The sequence below is a fragment of the Miniopterus natalensis genome, chromosome 1 (assembly GCF_054644295.1).
Source record: "Miniopterus natalensis isolate mMinNat1 chromosome 1, mMinNat1.hap1, whole genome shotgun sequence".
Taxonomy (NCBI): domain Eukaryota; kingdom Metazoa; phylum Chordata; class Mammalia; order Chiroptera; family Miniopteridae; genus Miniopterus; species Miniopterus natalensis.
In genome coordinates this window covers 96,176,423-96,182,422 of record NC_142081.1, presented here as the reverse complement: position 1 = coordinate 96,182,422, position 6,000 = coordinate 96,176,423, and the positions used below count along the sequence as shown (strand labels likewise).

The window sequence follows — 6,000 nt, the reverse complement described above, 5'->3', positions numbered from 1 at the left end:
CCCAAGTCTATCTTTCTAATAATAGTGTAAAATTGATGAGGCATGTATTATGTCAGAGGGGAACCTAGCCCGGGCCATTGTTGCTAAGTGGTTAGAGAGTCAGCTTGCCCACCGAAGGGTCATGGGTCCGATTCTCAGTCAAGGGCATGTACCTGGGTTACAGGTTCGACCCTTGGCCCTGGTCTGCCTCCCATGGATGTTTCTCTTCTCTCTCCCTTCCCTCCTTCTGTCCCTCCCACTCTCTCTAAAAATCAATGGAAAAAATATTCTCAGGTGAGGATTAACAAACAAAACAACTCAGACTTCTTTCAAGTTGCCTCCAGAATACTACTGCTACATTACAAAGTGAATTACAACTCATTATAACATACACTAACAGAGCTGAATTCTCAGAGGAGCAGAGGCAGCGGCTGGAGCAGCCCGCCAGCCAGCCCCGCCAGGAGTCTCTTTCCCCTTTCCTCCCCCAACCCCTCCTCCTCTGCCTGTGGGGGGGGGGCCTCGCCTCCCGCCCTTTCCCGGCCTGCCCGCTCCCATTTCCCCCTCAGTCGCCTCGCGCCTGCAGTTTTTGGCTTCCATCACCCCCTCCACCAGTGACCAAGACTTGACCATTCAAAGTCCAGCTCCCCAGAATACTGCTGGACATGGCCACCGGTGTGATTGAAGGTGGAGTAAATGTCACTCTCACCATCCGGCTACTTATGCATGGCAAGAAAGTTGGCAGGATCATTGGAAAGGAGAATCAGTTAAAAAGATGCGCGAGGAGAATGGTGCAGGTATCAACATCTCAGAAGGGAATTGCCCTGAGAGAATTCTCACTTTGGCTGGACCCACTAATGCCATCTTCAAAGCCTTGCTATGATCATTGACAAACTGGAAGAGGACATCAGCAGCTCTATGACCAGCTGCCAGTAGACCCCCAGTCACCCTGAGACTGGTGGTCCCTGCTAGTCAGTGTGGCTCTCATTGGGAAAGGTGGTTGCGAGATCAAGGAAATATGAGAGTGTACAGGGGCTCAGGTCCAGGTGGCAGGGGATATGCTCCCCAACTCAACTGAGGGGGCCATCACTATTGCCGGCATTCTGCAATCCATCACTGAGTGTGTGAAACAGATCTGTGCGGTCATGTTGGAGACTCTCCCAGTCCCCCCGAAGGGCGTGACCATCCTGTACCCGCCCAAGCCATCCAGTTCTGTCATCTTTGCAGGTGGTCAGGCCTATATCATTCAAGGACAGTATGCCATTCCACAGCCAGATTTGACCAAGGTGCACCAATTGGCAATGCAACAGTCTCATTTTCCCATGACACATGGCAACACCGGATTCAGGGGCATTGAATCCAGCTCTCCAGAGGAGAAAGGCTATTGGGCAGGCTTGGATGCATCTGCTCAGACTACTTCTCATGAACTCACCATTCCAAATGATTTAATTGGCTGCATAATCGGGCGTTAAGGGGACCAAATCTATGAGATCCGTCAGATGTCTGGGGTGCAGATCAAAATTGTGAACCCAGTGGAAGGATCTACTGATAGGCAGGTTATCATCACTGGATCTGCTGCCAGCATTAGCCTGGCTCAATATCTAATCAATGTCAGGCTTTCTTTGGAGAGGGGTGGCATGGGGAGCAGCTAAAACAATGCAGATTCATCCATAATCCCTTTCTGCTGTTCACCACTACCCATGATCCATCTGTGTAGTTTCTGAACAGTCAGTGATTCCAGGTTGTAAACAGTTTGTAAATTTTCAGTTTCTACACACTTTATCATCCACTCGTGATTTTTTAATTAAAGCGTTTTAATTCCTTTCTCTGTTCAGCTGTTAATGCTAAGATCCATATTTAATTTTATAAGCTTCTCCCTCTTTTTTTGGCTCATGAATTTTTTGTTTGTCATAGAAATGTAAGAGTGGAATATTAACACATTTCAGTTTAGTTCTGTAACGTCAGGAATTTTTCAAAAAAATTAAAAAACGGACTGGAGCTTTTTCTTTGTGAATACAAAAAAAAAAGCTGAATTCTCAAAAAGGCTAAGACACATTTTGAATACGCAATTATAAAATGAATGTGTTACTGTTTTAAAAGCACAACAGACTTGAAAATTAATGTAAGATTGACAAAGTCTTTAAAATGAAAAGGCAGAGGTAGGAGTTTTTTCATTACAATGCAGGTAAAATTGAATACGGTGGATTCAACATAAAAGTTTTAATAAGGCAGATGTCAAGCAAGCATATTGACTTCTTAAAAAACAAAACAAAACAAAAAATAAAAGTTTAATTACAAAGACATTTGTACAGAAAACTTGGCATTTCAACAGTTCAAAACATATGTATACATATTTTTTCTAAAATTTAATATTAGAAATAAAACACTTTGCTCACTTTCCTCAGCTGCCCCGTGTTTTAATAAAGAGAAATCTGTAACACTGAATAGGCAACAACTTATTTCTTGAGAAGAACATAAATGCAGAAATATCTGTAAGGTTATTGGAAAACATGAATTAGGTATCGTGTTAGCCTGTAACCTCATTTGCTACCTCCTGGTTGGGCACAGAGGTGAGAGGAAGCAACAAAGACTTGCTTTACAGGACCTGATGGTATTAGGGCAGTTGAATCCCAGCCACCAGTGAATCAGGTGTGTAGCTGCTGGGAGGGCCAGCATTTCAAAAGCAGACTGCTTACTTTGTGAAAATGATTTCAAACTGAAGGGTCTTTCAAGATCTTGTGCATTCCTAAATATGCAGGTGTTTCAAGTCAATGTCAGGTGTCCTATCTAGCTAGAGTTAGGAGAATGATGATCTCTGGACTAAGTTATAGCCTTTCCTGGTCAACAGAAATCTAACATAACTGCATAAAACTAGCACAAGGGAGAAACAAGAGAAATATCAGGAGGAAGGAAGAAAAAACAGAAAGTTTCTGGCAGAAGGCAGACACAAATGTCCAGAACTGGCTTGGATGTCCTTCTGCTATAGACAGTGTGTTCTAGGATGGATTTAGCAGGCAAGGAGTCTTAGAGAAATGACAGAACCAGCAGTGACAGGTGAGAGCCAAACAGGAAAATACAGAAAAAAACAGGTGAGTTGGCTAGGTTTATAGCAATAAGCAATAGATAATGATGAGCTCTTATTCTAAAATATTGCCAAGTAGTGATAGGTGGGCTTCAGTGCATGGAAATTTGAGGTGTGCTCCTATGAGACATTAAAAAAGGCTATCCCTCCACCCACTTTGGGCTCTTGAAGAAATCAGGTAAGGAGATGCTGGGAAGACAGGATGGTGCAGCATTGTGACAAGGGGGTTTCTGGCTTGCACCCTGACTTGTGAGCATGTTGTGAGGAAGCCACACTTCCACACCTGCTTTAGTGGCGTGGTGCCTGGACAATGGGTTCAGCATGCTTGGCCTTGGTTCCAAAGATAAGAGCTGCAACTGTCAGTCTTGTGCTGTAGAGCATCAAGACAAAACCAAACCCTTAGGAGAGAATCAGAAATCCCTCTTCCCTTTTGGTGTTTAAAAAAAAAAATCACTTACTAAAGTAGGGAGAAGGAAGAAAAGTCTGTCCTTTTGAAATAGATTTTACAGTATGGCTATAGAAGACAAAGGACATGAGAATTCCTCTGTGTCCTTTCTTGTCAGTTCAAGTGACTACTGTGATGACATCTCTACCTATCCACATCCATGAATCAGTGTACCTAAAACAGACATGGTCAGATTTTATGTATGATAAATTCTGTGTTTTTTCAATGCCAAATGAGAAACTACTTTTCCTGTTCTCATCTATTTACCAATGACCTTTTCCTCAGCAAAAAATGCTCCACAAGACATTGCCAACAGATGGAAAGAGAAAAACTTGCTGGGGCTGGAATGCAGGGTACGTGCAGGAGCAAAACTCAGAAAATGGCAGGCAGTACTGAGGAGGAAGGAAAGCATATTCTCACGGTAGCAATCACGAAGCCTCCACAAGGGCTGGCAGTGAAGGCTGGCACCTAGTGCGCACTGTGTGGAATAGGAAACAGCCTTCTCCATAGAACACAGTCAACAAGTAGCTCCTTTCTTTGGAGACACAGCAGGACAAAGATGGCAGAAGACTGGGCCTGTCCAATAAGAGAAACTCTCCTTCAGAACCCTGCTGAGCAACAAAACCCAGAGGTCAGAAAGTGGAGACGTGTAACTTGGTGGGGGTGAAGGGAATAAAAAGATAACCACCAAAGGAATTAAAAAAGTGACAGATAGATAAGAAAACCAGAGCTCCACTGATAAAAGGGTTCAATTTGAAGTAGAACAATGAGAAGGCTTCCTTTATGCTGCAGAAGATGACAGGAGAATATATGCAGACCCACTTTAACGGAAAAGCAGAGGAGAGAAAACTGAAGACTTGGGAGAATGGCTGCACAGTTTCAAAGCTTTGTAAAGAGGATTCCGTAGGACGTTCATAAACATGTTCTTTTTGCTGCTCCCTCGTATGGCTTCCTGGGTGAAGGCATTTAACTCATTGCTGGTAGTTCCTTCACAAGCAGAGTCATTAATACTCCTCTGCCTCCACTCAGTTCAAATTTCCACAGATGGCTTCTCATTCCTCACATCTTGGAGCTCTAAGACCTGTAGGGGAGAGGGGGAGAGAGAGAGGGTAGGGCATGGGGGGAGGGAGACAACGGGGATGAAGGAAAATTGTTCAGCTGAACACAGATAAGCAACTATCAGGGACAAATCTGATGATAGAAAATTAGTACTCTATTTTAGGTCCAAAGAATAGATGGTCAGTCAAAATCCATTTTCAAGTATAAATCTAAGGATCTCTGCATGTATAGGAATGTATTATGTGCATATGATCAATAAATCTTGTTACAATGATAAAAATGCAATCACTTCAGTTTTTTTTCAACCCTCAAACAGCCATATATTTAACATTCAGTTCAACTGAAATCAAGCAACATGTGGACTTTGATAGTTTATATATAAAATTAGTCACCTCTCAACATGAAATCACCCCCAAGGCTTCCTCCCAGAGTCAATTTTTTCTAGGTACAAGTTAGCCAAAAAGATGCCAGCTGGAGTAATTCTTCCATTGTAAATCTATAAAAATAATTTTTAAATCAGCTGACCAAATTTTATAACATTATAATTACTGGATTGTAAATTTTTTTCTATTTACCTCTTATTTATCTTAATGCTTTCATTCTAAAAATTTTTAGTGCTTTCCCCTTACACTCACTCCCACCTCCTTATAGCAATGTTTTTGAAACTCCACTGATCCATAGTTTTGATATAAGTGTTCTAGACCAGGATTCTGCAGTCATCTACACAGGTATTTTCAGGTAAGACATTTCACCTCTTTGGAACTTAGTTTCTTCATATGTAAAATACTGGAATTTCTAAAGGTCCCTTCTAGCGCTAGTATGCTCCTCTAAAACAGGAGACCATTAGCTTCCCTTCACTCACTGGCACCTGATAGTGGCACCACAAATGCTGAGGACATCAGGTCTAGGTGTTTGTACAAATCTGTATAATGAGGCCAAGCTAGTATTAATCACAGTCTTTATAACTGTTTTGAGGGTCTGGGGAACCATCCTGTTTTAGTTATGACTACATGGCTAGATTGTAAGGATCTGCAGTAATAAAATGATTCACATTTTCAGGTATTATTTTTTTCAGGGGCAAAATATTTGGAGTTTAAAATCAAGAATAATGGTAACATTCTAGGTTTTCAAAGATACTTCAGCCCTGGCTGGTGTGGCTAAGTGGCTGAGCGCCATCCTGTGCACCAAAAGGATGACAGTCTCAGGTGGGGTTTGTGAGGGAGACAGCCGATCGATGTTTCTCTCCTCCCCCCACCCTCTCTTCCACTCTCTCTCTCTAAAAAAAACAGAACAAAAACATATTTAAAAAAGAAAAGACACTTCAGAAAACAGATACTATAGTTTATATCCCTAAGATTAGTAAGCATTAGGACCATCTTATTGGCAAAACGCTCAAAACCGAAAACCACTTTTGGCTCAAAACTTGCAATAACTGCCC

At 42.2% G+C, this 6,000-nt stretch overlaps 1 protein-coding gene and 1 pseudogene across 2 annotated transcripts in view; one reads left to right on the top strand and one right to left on the bottom strand.

The window, feature by feature from the left end:
- Positions 1-611: 611 nt before the first annotated feature.
- LOC107538060 (poly(rC)-binding protein 2 pseudogene) lies at positions 612-1,847 on the top strand (annotated as a pseudogene).
- Positions 1,848-2,181: 334 nt separating this feature from the next.
- Positions 2,182-6,000, bottom strand: part of HMG20A (high mobility group 20A) — a 90,565-nt gene continuing 86,746 nt past the window's right edge. For both annotated transcript variants that reach the window (XM_016214198.2, XM_087824080.1), the window contains exon 10: positions 2,182-4,584. The gene's annotated coding sequence lies outside the window, so the exon portion shown is untranslated. The remainder of the gene's footprint in view (positions 4,585-6,000) is intronic.